Source organism: Humulus lupulus, assembly GCF_963169125.1.
Source record: "Humulus lupulus chromosome 8 unlocalized genomic scaffold, drHumLupu1.1 SUPER_8_unloc_70, whole genome shotgun sequence".
Lineage (NCBI taxonomy): Eukaryota > Viridiplantae > Streptophyta > Magnoliopsida > Rosales > Cannabaceae > Humulus > Humulus lupulus.
The window spans coordinates 31,714-45,940 of NW_026908626.1; the positions used below are offsets into that span (position 1 = coordinate 31,714).

The 14,227-nt window shown below is 44.2% G+C and overlaps 42 non-coding genes across 42 annotated transcripts; all 42 read left to right on the top strand.

Moving 5' to 3' along the window:
- The first annotated feature begins 73 nt into the window (after nt 1-73).
- Nucleotides 74-192, top strand: LOC133809839 (5S ribosomal RNA). Its single transcript, XR_009881575.1, has one exon. It is a non-coding gene; the product is annotated as a 5S ribosomal RNA (ribosomal RNA).
- A 218-nt stretch (nt 193-410) lies between these two features.
- Nucleotides 411-529, top strand: LOC133809840 (5S ribosomal RNA). The gene has a single exon (XR_009881576.1). It is a non-coding gene; the product is annotated as a 5S ribosomal RNA (ribosomal RNA).
- Nucleotides 530-750: 221 nt separating this feature from the next.
- LOC133809894 (5S ribosomal RNA) lies at nt 751-869 on the top strand. The gene has a single exon (XR_009881628.1). It is a non-coding gene; the product is annotated as a 5S ribosomal RNA (ribosomal RNA).
- A 220-nt stretch (nt 870-1,089) lies between these two features.
- LOC133809841 (5S ribosomal RNA) lies at nt 1,090-1,208 on the top strand. Its single transcript, XR_009881577.1, has one exon. It is a non-coding gene; the product is annotated as a 5S ribosomal RNA (ribosomal RNA).
- A 220-nt stretch (nt 1,209-1,428) lies between these two features.
- Nucleotides 1,429-1,547, top strand: LOC133809842 (5S ribosomal RNA). The gene has a single exon (XR_009881578.1). It is a non-coding gene; the product is annotated as a 5S ribosomal RNA (ribosomal RNA).
- A 220-nt stretch (nt 1,548-1,767) lies between these two features.
- LOC133809843 (5S ribosomal RNA) lies at nt 1,768-1,886 on the top strand. The gene has a single exon (XR_009881579.1). It is a non-coding gene; the product is annotated as a 5S ribosomal RNA (ribosomal RNA).
- Nucleotides 1,887-2,106: 220 nt separating this feature from the next.
- On the top strand, nt 2,107-2,225 carry LOC133809844 (5S ribosomal RNA). Its single transcript, XR_009881580.1, has one exon. It is a non-coding gene; the product is annotated as a 5S ribosomal RNA (ribosomal RNA).
- Nucleotides 2,226-2,445: 220 nt separating this feature from the next.
- LOC133809847 (5S ribosomal RNA) lies at nt 2,446-2,564 on the top strand. The gene has a single exon (XR_009881582.1). It is a non-coding gene; the product is annotated as a 5S ribosomal RNA (ribosomal RNA).
- A 220-nt stretch (nt 2,565-2,784) lies between these two features.
- Nucleotides 2,785-2,903, top strand: LOC133809848 (5S ribosomal RNA). Its single transcript, XR_009881583.1, has one exon. It is a non-coding gene; the product is annotated as a 5S ribosomal RNA (ribosomal RNA).
- A 219-nt stretch (nt 2,904-3,122) lies between these two features.
- Nucleotides 3,123-3,241, top strand: LOC133809849 (5S ribosomal RNA). Its single transcript, XR_009881584.1, has one exon. It is a non-coding gene; the product is annotated as a 5S ribosomal RNA (ribosomal RNA).
- A 221-nt stretch (nt 3,242-3,462) lies between these two features.
- LOC133809850 (5S ribosomal RNA) lies at nt 3,463-3,581 on the top strand. Its single transcript, XR_009881585.1, has one exon. It is a non-coding gene; the product is annotated as a 5S ribosomal RNA (ribosomal RNA).
- A 221-nt stretch (nt 3,582-3,802) lies between these two features.
- LOC133809851 (5S ribosomal RNA) lies at nt 3,803-3,921 on the top strand. Its single transcript, XR_009881587.1, has one exon. It is a non-coding gene; the product is annotated as a 5S ribosomal RNA (ribosomal RNA).
- Nucleotides 3,922-4,141: 220 nt separating this feature from the next.
- Nucleotides 4,142-4,260, top strand: LOC133809852 (5S ribosomal RNA). Its single transcript, XR_009881588.1, has one exon. It is a non-coding gene; the product is annotated as a 5S ribosomal RNA (ribosomal RNA).
- A 219-nt stretch (nt 4,261-4,479) lies between these two features.
- On the top strand, nt 4,480-4,598 carry LOC133809879 (5S ribosomal RNA). Its single transcript, XR_009881613.1, has one exon. It is a non-coding gene; the product is annotated as a 5S ribosomal RNA (ribosomal RNA).
- A 219-nt stretch (nt 4,599-4,817) lies between these two features.
- On the top strand, nt 4,818-4,936 carry LOC133809853 (5S ribosomal RNA). Its single transcript, XR_009881589.1, has one exon. It is a non-coding gene; the product is annotated as a 5S ribosomal RNA (ribosomal RNA).
- A 220-nt stretch (nt 4,937-5,156) lies between these two features.
- Nucleotides 5,157-5,275, top strand: LOC133809854 (5S ribosomal RNA). Its single transcript, XR_009881590.1, has one exon. It is a non-coding gene; the product is annotated as a 5S ribosomal RNA (ribosomal RNA).
- A 220-nt stretch (nt 5,276-5,495) lies between these two features.
- Nucleotides 5,496-5,614, top strand: LOC133809855 (5S ribosomal RNA). The gene has a single exon (XR_009881591.1). It is a non-coding gene; the product is annotated as a 5S ribosomal RNA (ribosomal RNA).
- A 220-nt stretch (nt 5,615-5,834) lies between these two features.
- LOC133809856 (5S ribosomal RNA) lies at nt 5,835-5,953 on the top strand. The gene has a single exon (XR_009881592.1). It is a non-coding gene; the product is annotated as a 5S ribosomal RNA (ribosomal RNA).
- Nucleotides 5,954-6,172: 219 nt separating this feature from the next.
- LOC133809859 (5S ribosomal RNA) lies at nt 6,173-6,291 on the top strand. The gene has a single exon (XR_009881594.1). It is a non-coding gene; the product is annotated as a 5S ribosomal RNA (ribosomal RNA).
- A 220-nt stretch (nt 6,292-6,511) lies between these two features.
- On the top strand, nt 6,512-6,630 carry LOC133809885 (5S ribosomal RNA). Its single transcript, XR_009881620.1, has one exon. It is a non-coding gene; the product is annotated as a 5S ribosomal RNA (ribosomal RNA).
- Nucleotides 6,631-6,850: 220 nt separating this feature from the next.
- Nucleotides 6,851-6,969, top strand: LOC133809860 (5S ribosomal RNA). The gene has a single exon (XR_009881595.1). It is a non-coding gene; the product is annotated as a 5S ribosomal RNA (ribosomal RNA).
- Nucleotides 6,970-7,188: 219 nt separating this feature from the next.
- On the top strand, nt 7,189-7,307 carry LOC133809861 (5S ribosomal RNA). The gene has a single exon (XR_009881596.1). It is a non-coding gene; the product is annotated as a 5S ribosomal RNA (ribosomal RNA).
- A 219-nt stretch (nt 7,308-7,526) lies between these two features.
- Nucleotides 7,527-7,645, top strand: LOC133809880 (5S ribosomal RNA). The gene has a single exon (XR_009881614.1). It is a non-coding gene; the product is annotated as a 5S ribosomal RNA (ribosomal RNA).
- A 219-nt stretch (nt 7,646-7,864) lies between these two features.
- On the top strand, nt 7,865-7,983 carry LOC133809862 (5S ribosomal RNA). Its single transcript, XR_009881597.1, has one exon. It is a non-coding gene; the product is annotated as a 5S ribosomal RNA (ribosomal RNA).
- A 220-nt stretch (nt 7,984-8,203) lies between these two features.
- On the top strand, nt 8,204-8,322 carry LOC133809897 (5S ribosomal RNA). The gene has a single exon (XR_009881631.1). It is a non-coding gene; the product is annotated as a 5S ribosomal RNA (ribosomal RNA).
- A 219-nt stretch (nt 8,323-8,541) lies between these two features.
- LOC133809896 (5S ribosomal RNA) lies at nt 8,542-8,660 on the top strand. The gene has a single exon (XR_009881630.1). It is a non-coding gene; the product is annotated as a 5S ribosomal RNA (ribosomal RNA).
- Nucleotides 8,661-8,880: 220 nt separating this feature from the next.
- On the top strand, nt 8,881-8,999 carry LOC133809863 (5S ribosomal RNA). Its single transcript, XR_009881598.1, has one exon. It is a non-coding gene; the product is annotated as a 5S ribosomal RNA (ribosomal RNA).
- A 220-nt stretch (nt 9,000-9,219) lies between these two features.
- On the top strand, nt 9,220-9,338 carry LOC133809864 (5S ribosomal RNA). Its single transcript, XR_009881599.1, has one exon. It is a non-coding gene; the product is annotated as a 5S ribosomal RNA (ribosomal RNA).
- Nucleotides 9,339-9,558: 220 nt separating this feature from the next.
- On the top strand, nt 9,559-9,677 carry LOC133809865 (5S ribosomal RNA). The gene has a single exon (XR_009881600.1). It is a non-coding gene; the product is annotated as a 5S ribosomal RNA (ribosomal RNA).
- Nucleotides 9,678-9,896: 219 nt separating this feature from the next.
- Nucleotides 9,897-10,015, top strand: LOC133809866 (5S ribosomal RNA). Its single transcript, XR_009881601.1, has one exon. It is a non-coding gene; the product is annotated as a 5S ribosomal RNA (ribosomal RNA).
- A 220-nt stretch (nt 10,016-10,235) lies between these two features.
- Nucleotides 10,236-10,354, top strand: LOC133809867 (5S ribosomal RNA). The gene has a single exon (XR_009881602.1). It is a non-coding gene; the product is annotated as a 5S ribosomal RNA (ribosomal RNA).
- A 220-nt stretch (nt 10,355-10,574) lies between these two features.
- Nucleotides 10,575-10,693, top strand: LOC133809868 (5S ribosomal RNA). Its single transcript, XR_009881603.1, has one exon. It is a non-coding gene; the product is annotated as a 5S ribosomal RNA (ribosomal RNA).
- Nucleotides 10,694-10,913: 220 nt separating this feature from the next.
- Nucleotides 10,914-11,032, top strand: LOC133809895 (5S ribosomal RNA). The gene has a single exon (XR_009881629.1). It is a non-coding gene; the product is annotated as a 5S ribosomal RNA (ribosomal RNA).
- A 219-nt stretch (nt 11,033-11,251) lies between these two features.
- Nucleotides 11,252-11,370, top strand: LOC133809898 (5S ribosomal RNA). The gene has a single exon (XR_009881632.1). It is a non-coding gene; the product is annotated as a 5S ribosomal RNA (ribosomal RNA).
- Nucleotides 11,371-11,589: 219 nt separating this feature from the next.
- On the top strand, nt 11,590-11,708 carry LOC133809870 (5S ribosomal RNA). Its single transcript, XR_009881605.1, has one exon. It is a non-coding gene; the product is annotated as a 5S ribosomal RNA (ribosomal RNA).
- A 220-nt stretch (nt 11,709-11,928) lies between these two features.
- Nucleotides 11,929-12,047, top strand: LOC133809871 (5S ribosomal RNA). The gene has a single exon (XR_009881606.1). It is a non-coding gene; the product is annotated as a 5S ribosomal RNA (ribosomal RNA).
- A 218-nt stretch (nt 12,048-12,265) lies between these two features.
- LOC133809872 (5S ribosomal RNA) lies at nt 12,266-12,384 on the top strand. Its single transcript, XR_009881607.1, has one exon. It is a non-coding gene; the product is annotated as a 5S ribosomal RNA (ribosomal RNA).
- Nucleotides 12,385-12,605: 221 nt separating this feature from the next.
- Nucleotides 12,606-12,724, top strand: LOC133809874 (5S ribosomal RNA). The gene has a single exon (XR_009881608.1). It is a non-coding gene; the product is annotated as a 5S ribosomal RNA (ribosomal RNA).
- A 220-nt stretch (nt 12,725-12,944) lies between these two features.
- Nucleotides 12,945-13,063, top strand: LOC133809875 (5S ribosomal RNA). Its single transcript, XR_009881609.1, has one exon. It is a non-coding gene; the product is annotated as a 5S ribosomal RNA (ribosomal RNA).
- Nucleotides 13,064-13,283: 220 nt separating this feature from the next.
- LOC133809876 (5S ribosomal RNA) lies at nt 13,284-13,402 on the top strand. The gene has a single exon (XR_009881610.1). It is a non-coding gene; the product is annotated as a 5S ribosomal RNA (ribosomal RNA).
- Nucleotides 13,403-13,622: 220 nt separating this feature from the next.
- Nucleotides 13,623-13,741, top strand: LOC133809877 (5S ribosomal RNA). Its single transcript, XR_009881611.1, has one exon. It is a non-coding gene; the product is annotated as a 5S ribosomal RNA (ribosomal RNA).
- A 220-nt stretch (nt 13,742-13,961) lies between these two features.
- Nucleotides 13,962-14,080, top strand: LOC133809878 (5S ribosomal RNA). Its single transcript, XR_009881612.1, has one exon. It is a non-coding gene; the product is annotated as a 5S ribosomal RNA (ribosomal RNA).
- Nucleotides 14,081-14,227: the final 147 nt, after the last annotated feature.

The window sequence follows — 14,227 nt, forward strand, 5'->3', positions numbered from 1 at the left end:
CCTAGTCAATCCGGGGGAGAAAAGGGAGGACACACGCGCTCGCTATAAATGAATATTGCGGAACAAACATTCCGGGTGCGATCATACCAGCACTAATGCACCGGATCCCATCAGAACTCCGCAGTTAAGCGTGCTTGGGCGAGAGTAGTACTAGGATGGGTGACCTCCTGGGAAGTCCTCGTGTTGCACCCCTGAACACATCATTTTTTTTTCCCTTAAAAATCCACCTACGGCTCAAAAGTTTGTATTTTTTGTTTTAAATCTTTAAAAACTCATTTATTTCGTTTTCCTTGAGGGGTTAATACCGTGGTCACTAACAAGCAGCGAATAAGAAGTTCCTAGTCAATCCGGGGGAGAAAAGGGAGGACACACGCGCTCGCTATAAATGAATATTGCGGAACAAACATTCCGGGTGCGATCATACCAGCACTAATGCACCGGATCCCATCAGAACTCCGCAGTTAAGCGTGCTTGGGCGAGAGTAGTACTAGGATGGGTGACCTCCTGGGAAGTCCTCGTGTTGCACCCCTGAAAACATCATTTTTTTTTTCCCTTTAAAAATCCACCTACGGCTCAAAAGTTTGTATTTTTTGTTTTAAATCTTTAAAAAACTCATTTATTTCGTTTTCCTTGAGGGGTTAATACCGTGGTCACTAACAAGCAGCGAATAAGAAGTTCCTAGTCAATCCGGGGGAGAAAAGGGAGGACACACGCGCTCGCTATAAATGAATATTGCGGAACAAACATTCCGGGTGCGATCATACCAGCTCTAATGCACCGGATCCCATCAGAACTCCGCAGTTAAGCGTGCTTGGGCGAGAGTAGTACTAGGATGGGTGACCTCCTGGGAAGTCCTCGTGTTGCACCCCTGAAGACATCATTTTTTTTTTTCCCTTTAAAAATCCACCTACGGCTCAAAAGTTTGTATTTTTGTTTTAAATCTTTAAAAACTCATTTATTTCGTTTTCCTTGAGGGGTTAATACCGTGGTCACTAACAAGCAGCGAATAAGAAGTTCCTAGTCAATCCGGGGGAGAAAAGGGAGGACACACGCGCTCGCTATAAATGAATATTGCGGACCAAACATTCCGGGTGCGATCATACCAGCACTAATGCACCGGATCCCATCAGAACTCCGCAGTTAAGCGTGCTTGGGCGAGAGTAGTACTAGGATGGGTGACCTCCTGGGAAGTCCTCGTGTTGCACCCCTGAAAACATCATTTTTTTTTTCCCTTTAAAAATCCACCTACGGCTCAAAAGTTTGTATTTTTTGTTTTAAATCTTTAAAAACTCATTTATTTCGTTTTCCTTGAGGGGTTAATACCGTGGTCACTAACAAGCAGCGAATAAGAAGTTCCTAGTCAATCCGGGGGAGAAAAGGGAGGACACACGCGCTCGCTATAAATGAATATTGCGGAACAAACATTCCGGGTGCGATCATACCAGCACTAATGCACCGGATCCCATCAGAACTCCGCAGTTAAGCGTGCTTGGGCGAGAGTAGTACTAGGATGGGTGACCTCCTGGGAAGTCCTCGTGTTGCACCCCTGAAAACATCATTTTTTTTTTCCCTTTAAAAATCCACCTACGGCTCAAAAGTTTGTATTTTTTGTTTTAAATCTTTAAAAACTCATTTATTTCGTTTTCCTTGAGGGGTTAATACCGTGGTCACTAACAAGCAGCGAATAAGAAGTTCCTAGTCAATCCGGGGGAGAAAAGGGAGGACACACGCGCTCGCTATAAATGAATATTGCGGAACAAACATTCCGGGTGCGATCATACCAGCACTAATGCACCGGATCCCATCAGAACTCCGCAGTTAAGCGTGCTTGGGCGAGAGTAGTACTAGGATGGGTGACCTCCTGGGAAGTCCTCGTGTTGCACCCCTGAAAACATCATTTTTTTTTTCCCTTTAAAAATCCACCTACGGCTCAAAAGTTTGTATTTTTTGTTTTAAATCTTTAAAAACTCATATATTTCGTTTTCCTTGAGGGGTTAATACCGTGGTCACTAACAAGCAGCGAATAAGAAGTTCCTAGTCAATCCGGGGGAGAAAAGGGAGGACACACGCGCTCGCTATAAATGAATATTGCGGACCAAACATTCCGGGTGCGATCATACCAGCACTAATGCACCGGATCCCATCAGAACTCCGCAGTTAAGCGTGCTTGGGCGAGAGTAGTACTAGGATGGGTGACCTCCTGGGAAGTCCTCGTGTTGCACCCCTGAAAACATCATTTTTTTTTTCCCTTTAAAAATCCACCTACGGCTCAAAAGTTTGTATTTTTTGTTTTAAATCTTTAAAAACTCATTTATTTCGTTTTCCTTGAGGGGTTAATACCGTGGTCACTAACAAGCAGCGAATAAGAAGTTCCTAGTCAATCCGGGGGAGAAAAGGGAGGACACACGCGCTCGCTATAAATGAATATTGCGGACCAAACATTCCGGGTGCGATCATACCAGCACTAATGCACCGGATCCCATCAGAACTCCGCAGTTAAGCGTGCTTGGGCGAGAGTAGTACTAGGATGGGTGACCTCCTGGGAAGTCCTCGTGTTGCACCCCTGAAAACATCATTTTTTTTTTCCCTTTAAAAATCCACCTACGGCTCAAAAGTTTGTATTATTTGTTTTAAATCTTTAAAAACTCATTTATTTCGTTTTCCTTGAGGGGTTAATACCGTGGTCACTAACAAGCAGCGAATAAGAAGTTCCTAGTCAATCCGGGGGAGAAAAGGGAGGACACACGCGCTCGCTATAAATGAATATTGCGGAACAAACATTCCGGGTGCGATCATACCAGCACTAATGCACCGGATCCCATCAGAACTCCGCAGTTAAGCGTGCTTGGGCGAGAGTAGTACTAGGATGGGTGACCTCCTGGGAAGTCCTCGTGTTGCACCCCTGAAGACATCATTTTTTTTTCCCTTTAAAAATCCACCTACGGCTCAAAAGTTTGTATTTTTTGTTTTAAATCTTTAAAAACTCATTTATTTCGTTTTCCTTGAGGGGTTAATACCGTGGTCACTAACAAGCAGCGAATAAGAAGTTCCTAGTCAATCCGGGGGAGAAAAGGGAGGACACACGCGCTCGCTATAAATGAATATTGCAGACCAAACATTCCGGGTGCGATCATACCAGCACTAATGCACCGGATCCCATCAGAACTCCGCAGTTAAGCGTGCTTGGGCGAGAGTAGTACTAGGATGGGTGACCTCCTGGGAAGTCCTCGTGTTGCACCCCTGAAGACATCATTTTTTTTTTTCCCTTTAAAAATCCACCTACGGCTCAAAAGTTTGTATTTTTTGTTTTAAATCTTTAAAAACTCATTTATTTCGTTTTCCTTGAGGGGTTAATACCGTGGTCACTAACAAGCAGCGAATAAGAAGTTCCTAGTCAATCCGGGGGAGAAAAGGGAGGACACACGCGCTCGCTATAAATGAATATTGCGGACCAAACATTCCGGGTGCGATCATACCAGCACTAATGCACCGGATCCCATCAGAACTCCGCAGTTAAGCGTGCTTGGGCGAGAGTAGTACTAGGATGGGTGACCTCCTGGGAAGTCCTCGTGTTGCACCCCTGAAGACATCATTTTTTTTTTTCCCTTTAAAAATCCACCTACGGCTCAAAAGATTGTATTTTTTGTTTTAAATCTTTAAAAACTCATTTATTTCGTTTTCCTTGAGGGGTTAATACCGTGGTCACTAACAAGCAGCGAATAAGAAGTTCCTAGTCAATCCGGGGGAGAAAAGGGAGGACACACGCGCTCGCTATAAATGAATATTGCGGAACAAACATTCCGGGTGCGATCATACCAGCACTAATGCACCGGATCCCATCAGAACTCCGCAGTTAAGCGTGCTTGGGCGAGAGTAGTACTAGGATGGGTGACCTCCTGGGAAGTCCTCGTGTTGCACCCCTGAAAACATCATTTTTTTTTTCCCTTTAAAAATCCACCTACGGCTCAAAAGTTTGTATTTTTTGTTTTAAATCTTTAAAAACTCATTTATTTCGTTTTCCTTGAGGGGTTAATACCGTGGTCACTAACAAGCAGCGAATAAGAAGTTCCTAGTCAATCCGGGGGAGAAAAGGGAGGACACACGCGCTCGCTATAAATGAATATTGCGGACCAAACATTCCGGGTGCGATCATACCAGCACTAATGCACCGGATCCCATCAGAACTCCGCAGTTAAGCGTGCTTGGGCGAGAGTAGTACTAGGATGGGTGACCTCCTGGGAAGTCCTCGTGTTGCACCCCTGAAAACATCATTTTTTTTTCCCTTTAAAAATCCACCTACGGCTCAAAAGTTTGTATTTTTTGTTTTAAATCTTTAAAAACTCATTTATTTCGTTTTCCTTGAGGGGTTAATACCGTGGTCACTAACAAGCAGCGAATAAGAAGTTCCTAGTCAATCCGGGGGAGAAAAGGGAGGACACACGCGCTCGCTATAAATGAATATTGCGGACCAAACATTCCGGGTGCGATCATACCAGCACTAATGCACCGGATCCCATCAGAACTCCGCAGTTAAGCGTGCTTGGGCGAGAGTAGTACTAGGATGGGTGACCTCTTGGGAAGTCCTCGTGTTGCACCCCTGAAAACATCATTTTTTTTTCCTTTTAAAAATCCACCTACGGCTCAAAAGTTTGTATTTTTTGTTTTAAATCTTTAAAAACTCATTTATTTCGTTTTCCTTGAGGGGTTAATACCGTGGTCACTAACAAGCAGCGAATAAGAAGTTCCTAGTCAATCCGGGGGAGAAAAGGGAGGACACACGCGCTCGCTATAAATGAATATTGCGGACCAAACATTCCGGGTGCGATCATACCAGCACTAATGCACCGGATCCCATCAGAACTCCGCAGTTAAGCGTGCTTGGGCGAGAGTAGTACTAGGATGGGTGACCTCCTGGGAAGTCCTCGTGTTGCACCCCTGAAAACATCATTTTTTTTTTCCCTTTAAAAATCCACCTACGGCTCAAAAGTTTGTATTTTTTGTTTTAAATCTTTAAAAACTCATTTATTTCGTTTTCCTTGAGGGGTTAATACCGTGGTCACTAACAAGCAGCGAATAAGAAGTTCCTAGTCAATCCGGGGGAGAAAAGGGAGGACACACGCGCTCGCTATAAATGAATATTGCGGACCAAACATTCCGGGTGCGATCATACCAGCACTAATGCACCGGATCCCATCAGAACTCCGCAGTTAAGCGTGCTTGGGCGAGAGTAGTACTAGGATGGGTGACCTCCTGGGAAGTCCTCGTGTTGCACCCCTGAAGACATCATTTTTTTTTTCCCTTTAAAAATCCACCTACGGCTCAAAAGTTTGTATTTTTTGTTTTAAATCTTTAAAAACTCATTTATTTCGTTTTCCTTGAGGGGTTAATACCGTGGTCACTAACAAGCAGCGAATAAGAAGTTCCTAGTCAATCCGGGGGAGAAAAGGGAGGACACACGCGCTCGCTATAAATGAATATTGCGGAACAAACATTCCGGGTGCGATCATACCAGCACTAATGCACCGGATCCCATCAGAACTCCGCAGTTAAGCGTGCTTGGGCGAGAGTAGTACTAGGATGGGTGACCTCCTGGGAAGTCCTCGTGTTGCACCCCTGAAAACATCATTTTTTTTTTCCCTTTAAAAATCCACCTACGGCTCAAAAGTTTGTATTTTTTGTTTTAAATCTTTAAAAACTCATTTATTTCGTTTTCCTTGAGGGGTTAATACCGTGGTCACTAACAAGCAGCGAATAAGAAGTTCCTAGTCAATCCGGGGGAGAAAAGGGAGGACACACGCGCTCGCTATAAATGAATATTGCGGACCAAACATTCCGGGTGCGATCATACCAGCACTAATGCACCGGATCCCATCAGAACTCCGCAGTTAAGCGTGCTTGGGCGAGAGTAGTACTAGGATGGGTGACCTCCTGGGAAGTCCTCGTGTTGCACCCCTGAAAACATCATTTTTTTTTCCCTTTAAAAATCCACCTACGGCTCAAAAGTTTGTATTTTTTGTTTTAAATCTTTAAAAACTCATTTATTTCGTTTTCCTTGAGGGGTTAATACCGTGGTCACTAACAAGCAGCGAATAAGAAGTTCCTAGTCAATCCGGGGGAGAAAAGGGAGGACACACGCGCTCGCTATAAATGAATATTGCGGACCAAACATTCCGGGTGCGATCATACCAGCACTAATGCACCGGATCCCATCAGAACTCCGCAGTTAAGCGTGCTTGGGCGAGAGTAGTACTAGGATGGGTGACCTCCTGGGAAGTCCTCGTGTTGCACCCCTGAAAACATCATTTTTTTTTTCCCTTTAAAAATCCACCTACGGCTCAAAAGTTTGTATTTTTTGTTTTAAATCTTTAAAAACTCATTTATTTCATTTTCCTTGAGGGGTTAATACCGTGGTCACTAACAAGCAGCGAATAAGAAGTTCCTAGTCAATCCGGGGGAGAAAAGGGAGGACACACGCGCTCGCTATAAATGACTATTGCGGACCAAACATTCCGGGTGCGATCATACCAGCACTAATGCACCGGATCCCATCAGATCTCCGCAGTTAAGCGTGCTTGGGCGAGAGTAGTACTAGGATGGGTGACCTCTTGGGAAGTCCTCGTGTTGCACCCCTGAAAACATCATTTTTTTTTTCCTTTTAAAAATCCACCTACGGCTCAAAAGTTTGTATTTTTTGTTTTAAATCTTTAAAAACTCATTTATTTCGTTTTCCTTGAGGGGTTAATACCGTGGTCACTAACAAGCAGCGAATAAGAAGTTCCTAGTCAATCCGGGGGAGAAAAGGGAGGACACACGCGCTCGCTATAAATGAATATTGCGGACCAAACATTCCGGGTGCGATCATACCAGCACTAATGCACCGGATCCCATCAGAACTCCGCAGTTAAGCGTGCTTGGGCGAGAGTAGTACTAGGATGGGTGACCTCCTGGGAAGTCCTCGTGTTGCACCCCTGAAAACATCATTTTTTTTTCCCTTTAAAAATCCACCTACGGCTCAAAAGTTTGTATTTTTTGTTTTAAATCTTTAAAAACTCATTTATTTCGTTTTCCTTGAGGGGTTAATACCGTGGTCACTAACAAGCAGCGAATAAGAAGTTCCTAGTCAATCCGGGGGAGAAAAGGGAGGACACACGCGCTCGCTATAAATGAATATTGCGGACCAAACATTCCGGGTGCGATCATACCAGCACTAATGCACCGGATCCCATCAGAACTCCGCAGTTAAGCGTGCTTGGGCGAGAGTAGTACTAGGATGGGTGACCTCCTGGGAAGTCCTCGTGTTGCACCCCTGAAAACATCATTTTTTTTTCCCTTTAAAAATCCACCTACGGCTCAAAAGTTTGTATTTTTTGTTTTAAATCTTTAAAAACTCATTTATTTCGTTTTCCTTGAGGGGTTAATACCGTGGTCACTAACAAGCAGCGAATAAGAAGTTCCTAGTCAATCCGGGGGAGAAAAGGGAGGACACACGCGCTCGCTATAAATGAATATTGCGGACCAAACATTCCGGGTGCGATCATACCAGCACTAATGCACCGGATCCCATCAGAACTCCGCAGTTAAGCGTGCTTGGGCGAGAGTAGTACTAGGATGGGTGACCTCTTGGGAAGTCCTCGTGTTGCACCCCTGAAAACATCATTTTTTTTTCCTTTTAAAAATCCACCTACGGCTCAAAAGTTTGTATTTTTTGTTTTAAATCTTTAAAAACTCATTTATTTCGTTTTCCTTGAGGGGTTAATACCGTGGTCACTAACAAGCAGCGAATAAGAAGTTCCTAGTCAATCCGGGGGAGAAAAGGGAGGACACACGCGCTCGCTATAAATGAATATTGCGGAACAAACATTCCGGGTGCGATCATACCAGCACTAATGCACCGGATCCCATCAGAACTCCGCAGTTAAGCGTGCTTGGGCGAGAGTAGTACTAGGATGGGTGACCTCCTGGGAAGTCCTCGTGTTGCACCCCTGAAGACATCATTTTTTTTTTCCCTTTAAAAATCCACCTACGGCTCAAAAGTTTGTATTTTTTGTTTTAAATCTTTAAAAACTCATTTATTTCGTTTTCCTTGAGGGGTTAATACCGTGGTCACTAACAAGCAGCGAATAAGAAGTTCCTAGTCAATCCGGGGGAGAAAAGGGAGGACACACGCGCTCGCTATAAATGAATATTGCGGACCAAACATTCCGGGTGCGATCATACCAGCACTAATGCACCGGATCCCATCAAAACTCCGCAGTTAAGCGTGCTTGGGCGAGAGTAGTACTAGGATGGGTGACCTCCTGGGAAGTCCTCGTGTTGCACCCCTGAAAACATCATTTTTTTTTCCCTTTAAAAATCCACCTACGGCTCAAAAGTTTGTATTTTTTGTTTTAAATCTTTAAAAACTCATTTATTTCGTTTTCCTTGAGGGGTTAATACCGTGGTCACTAACAAGCAGCGAATAAGAAGTTCCTAGTCAATCCGGGGGAGAAAAGGGAGGACACACGCGCTCGCTATAAATGAATATTGCGGAACAAACATTCCGGGTGCGATCATACCAACACTAATGCACCGGATCCCATCAGAACTCCGCAGTTAAGCGTGCTTGGGCGAGAGTAGTACTAGGATGGGTGACCTCCTGGGAAGTCCTCGTGTTGCACCCCTGAAAACATCATTTTTTTTTTCCCTTTAAAAATCCACCTACGGCTCAAAAGTTTGTATTTTTTGTTTTAAATCTTTAAAAACTCATTTATTTCGTTTTCCTTGAGGGGTTAATACCGTGGTCACTAACAAGCAGCGAATAAGAAGTTCCTAGTCAATCCGGGGGAGAAAAGGGAGGACACACGCGCTCGCTATAAATGAATATTGCGGAACAAACATTCCGGGTGCGATCATACCAGCACTAATGCACCGGATCCCATCAGAACTCCGCAGTTAAGCGTGCTTGGGCGAGAGTAGTACTAGGATGGGTGACCTCCTGGGAAGTCCTCGTGTTGCACCCCTGAAGACATCATTTTTTTTTTCCCTTTAAAAATCCACCTACGGCTCAAAAGTTTGTATTTTTTGTTTTAAATCTTTAAAAACTCATTTATTTCGTTTTCCTTGAGGGGTTAATACCGTGGTCACTAACAAGCAGCGAATAAGAAGTTCCTAGTCAATCCGGGGGAGAAAAGGGAGGACACACGCGCTCGCTATAAATGAATATTGCGGACCAAACATTCCGGGTGCGATCATACCAGCACTAATGCACCGGATCCCATCAGAACTCCGCAGTTAAGCGTGCTTGGGCGAGAGTAGTACTAGGATGGGTGACCTCCTGGGAAGTCCTCGTGTTGCACCCCTGAAAACATCATTTTTTTTTTCCCTTTAAAAATCCACCTACGGCTCAAAAGTTTGTATTTTTTGTTTTAAATCTTTAAAAACTCATTTATTTCGTTTTCCTTGAGGGGTTAATACCGTGGTCACTAACAAGCAGCGAATAAGAAGTTCCTAGTCAATCCGGGGGAGAAAAGGGAGGACACACGCGCTCGCTATAAATGAATATTGCGGAACAAACATTCCGGGTGCGATCATACCAGCACTAATGCACCGGATCCCATCAGAACTCCGCAGTTAAGCGTGCTTGGGCGAGAGTAGTACTAGGATGGGTGACCTCCTGGGAAGTCCTCGTGTTGCACCCCTGAAAACATCATTTTTTTTTCCCTTTAAAAATCCACCTACGGCTCAAAAGTTTGTATTTTTTGTTTTAAATCTTTAAAAACTCATTTATTTCGTTTTCCTTGAGGGGTTAATACCGTGGTCACTAACAAGCAGCGAATAAGAAGTTCCTAGTCAATCCGGGGGAGAAAAGGGAGGACACACGCGCTCGCTATAAATGAATATTGCGGACCAAACATTCCGGGTGCGATCATACCAGCACTAATGCACCGGATCCCATCAGAACTCCGCAGTTAAGCGTGCTTGGGCGAGAGTAGTACTAGGATGGGTGACCTCCTGGGAAGTCCTCGTGTTGCACCCCTGAAAACATCATTTTTTTTTTCCCTTTAAAAATCCACCTACGGCTCAAAAGTTTGTATTTTTTGTTTTAAATCTTTAAAAACTCATTTATTTCGTTTTCCTTGAGGGGTTAATACCGTGGTCACTAACAAGCAGCGAATAAGAAGTTCCTAGTCAATCCGGGGGAGAAAAGGGAGGACACACGCGCTCGCTATAAATGAATATTGCGGACCAAACATTCCGGGTGCGATCATACCAGCACTAATGCACCGGATCCCATCAGAACTCCGCAGTTAAGCGTGCTTGGGCGAGAGTAGTACTAGGATGGGTGACCTCCTGGGAAGTCCTCGTGTTGCACCCCTGAAAACATCATTTTTTTTTTCCCTTTAAAAATCCACCTACGGCTCAAAAGTTTGTATTTTTTGTTTTAAATCTTTAAAAACTCATTTATTTCGTTTTCCTTGAGGGGTTAATACCGTGGTCACTAACAAGCAGCGAATAAGAAGTTCCTAGTCAATCCGGGGGAGAAAAGGGAGGACACACGCGCTCGCTATAAATGAATATTGCGGAACAAACATTCCGGGTGCGATCATACCAGCACTAATGCACCGGATCCCATCAGAACTCCGCAGTTAAGCGTGCTTGGGCGAGAGTAGTACTAGGATGGGTGACCTCCTGGGAAGTCCTCGTGTTGCACCCCTGAAGACATCATTTTTTTTTTCCCTTTAAAAATCCACCTACGGCTCAAAAGTTTGTATTTTTTGTTTTAAATCTTTAAAAACTCATTTATTTCGTTTTCCTTGAGGGGTTAATACCGTGGTCACTAACAAGCAGCGAATAAGAAGTTCCTAGTCAATCCGGGGGAGAAAAGGGAGGACACACGCGCTCGCTATAAATGAATATTGCGGACCAAACATTCCGGGTGCGATCATACCAGCACTAATGCACCGGATCCCATCAGAACTCCGCAGTTAAGCGTGCTTGGGCGAGAGTAGTACTAGGATGGGTGACCTCCTGGGAAGTCCTCGTGTAGCACCCCTGAAAACATCATTTTTTTTTCCCTTTAAAAATCCACCTACGGCTCAAAAGTTTGTATTTTTTGTTTTAAATCTTTAAAAACTCATTTATTTCGTTTTCCTTGAGGGGTTAATACCGTGGTCACTAACAAGCAGCGAATAAGAAGTTCCTAGTCAATCCGGGGAGAAAAGGGAGGACACACGCGCTCGCTATAAATGAATATTGCGGAACCAAACATTCCGGGTGCGATCATACCAGCACTAATGCACCGGATCCCATCAAAACTCCGCAGTTAAGCGTGCTTGGGCGAGAGTAGTACTAGGATGGGTGACCTCCTGGGAAGTCCTCGTGTTGCACCCCTGAAGACATCATTTTTTTTTCCCTTTAAAAATCCACCTACGGCTCAAAAGTTTGTATTTTTTGTTTTAAATCTTTAAAAACTCATTTATTTCGTTTTCCTTGAGGGGTTAATACCGTGGTCACTAACAAGCAGCGAATAAGAAGTTCCTAGTCAATCCGGGGGAGAAAAGGGAGGACACACGCGCTCGCTATAAATGAATATTGCGGACCAAACATTCCGGGTGCGATCATACCAGCACTAATGCACCGGATCCCATCAGAACTCCGCAGTTAAGCGTGCTTGGGCGAGAGTAGTACTAGGATGGGTGACCTCCTGGGAAGTCCTCGTGTTGCACCCCTGAAAACATCATTTTTTTTTTCCCTTTAAAAATCCACCTACGGCTCAAAAGTTTGTATTTTTTGTTTTAAATCTTTAAAAACTCATTTATTTCGTTTTCCTTGAGGGGTTAATACCGTGGTCACTAACAAGCAGCGAATAAGAAGTTCCTAGTCAATCCGGGGGAGAAAAGGGAGGACACACGCGCTCGCTATAAATGAATATTGCGGACCAAACATTCCGGGTGCGATCATACCAGCACTAATGCACCGGATCCCATCAGAACTCCGCAGTTAAGCGTGCTTGGGCGAGAGTAGTACTAGGATGGGTGACCTCCTGGGAAGTCCTCGTGTTGCACCCCTGAAAACATCATTTTTTTTTCCCTTTAAAATCCACCTACGGCTCAAAAGTTTGTATTTTTTGTTTTAAATCTTTAAAAACTCATTTATTTCGTTTTCCTTGAGGGGTTAATACCGTGGTCACTAACAAGCAGCGAATAAGAAGTTCCTAGTCAATCCGGGGGAGAAAAGGGAGGACACACGCGCTCGCTATAAATGAATATTGCGGAACAAACATTCCGGGTGCGATCATACCAGCACTAATGCACCGGATCCCATCAGAACTCCGCAGTTAAGCGTGCTTGGGCGAGAGTAGTACTAGGATGGGTGACCTCCTGGGAAGTCCTCGTGTTGCACCCCTGAAGACATCATTTTTTTTTTTCCCTTTAAAAATCCACCTACGGCTCAAAAGTTTGTATTTTTTGTTTTAAATCTTTAAAAACTCATTTATTTCGTTTTCCTTGAGGGGTTAATACCGTGGTCACTAACAAGCAGCGAATAAGAAGTTCCTAGTCAATCCGGGGGAGAAAAGGGAGGACACACGCGCTCGCTATAAATGAATATTGCGGACCAAACATTCCGGGTGCGATCATACCAGCACTAATGCACCGGATCCCATCAGAACTCCGCAGTTAAGCGTGCTTGGGCGAGAGTAGTACTAGGATGGGTGACCTCCTGGGAAGTCCTCGTGTTGCACCCCTGAAAACATCATTTTTTTTTTCCCTTTAAAAATCCACCTACGGCTCAAAAGTTTGTATTTTTTGTTTTAAATCTTTAAAAACTCATTTATTTCGTTTTCCTTGAGGGGTTAATACCGTGGTCACTAACAAGCAGCGAATAAGAAGTTCCTAGTCAATCCGGGGGAGAAAAGGGAGGACACACGCGCTCGCTATAAATGAATATTGCGGAACAAACATTCCGGGTGCGATCATACCAGCACTAATGCACCGGATCCCATCAGAACTCCGCAGTTAAGCGTGCTTGGGCGAGAGTAGTACTAGGATGGGTGACCTCCTGGGAAGTCCTCGTGTTGCACCCCTGAAAACATCATTTTTTTTTTCCCTTTAAAAATCCACCTACGGCTCAAAAGTTTGTATTTTTTGTTTTAAATCTTTAAAAACTCATTTATTTCGTTTTCCTTGAGGGGTTAATACCGTGGTCACTAACAAGCAGCGAATAAGAAGTTCCTAGTCAATCCGGGGGAGAAAAGGGAGGACACACGCGCTCGCTATAAATGAATATTGCGGACCAAACATTCCGGGTGCGATCATACCAGCACTAATGCACCGGATCCCATCAGAACTCCGCAGTTAAGCGTGCTTGGGCGAGAGTAGTACTAGGATGGGTGACCTCCTGGGAAGTCCTCGTGTTGCACCCCTGAAGACATCATTTTTTTTTTCCCTTTAAAAATCCACCTACGGCTCAAAAGTTTGTATTTTTTGTTTTAAATCTTTAAAAACTCATTTATTTCGTTTTCCTTGAGGGGTTAATACCGTGGTCACTAACAAGCAGCGAATAAGAAGTTCCTAGTCAATCCGGGGGAGAAAAGGGAGGACACACGCGCTCGCTATAAATGAATATTGCGGAACAAACATTCCGGGTGCGATCATACCAGCACTAATGCACCGGATCCCATCAGAACTCCGCAGTTAAGCGTGCTTGGGCGAGAGTAGTACTAGGATGGGTGACCTCCTGGGAAGTCCTCGTGTTGCACCCCTGAAGACATCATTTTTTTTTTCCCTTTAAAAATCCACCTACGGCTCAAAAGTTTGTATTTTTTGTTTTAAATCTTTAAAAACTCATTTATTTCGTTTTCCTTGAGGGGTTAATACCGTGGTCACTAACAAGCAGCGAATAAGAAGTTCCTAGTCAATCCGGGGGAGAAAAGGGAGGACACACGCGCTCGCTATAAATGAATATTGCGGACCAAACATTCCGGGTGCGATCATACCAGCACTAATGCACCGGATCCCATCAGAACTCCGCAGTTAAGCGTGCTTGGGCGAGAGTAGTACTAGGATGGGTGACCTCCTGGGAAGTCCTCGTGTTGCACCCCTGAAAACATCATTTTTTTTTTCCCTTTAAAAATCCACCTACGGCTCAAAAGTTTGTATTTTTTGTTTTAAATCTTTAAAAACTCATTTATTTCGTTTTCCTGAGGGGTTAATACCGTGGTCACTAACAAGCAGCGAATAAGAAGTTC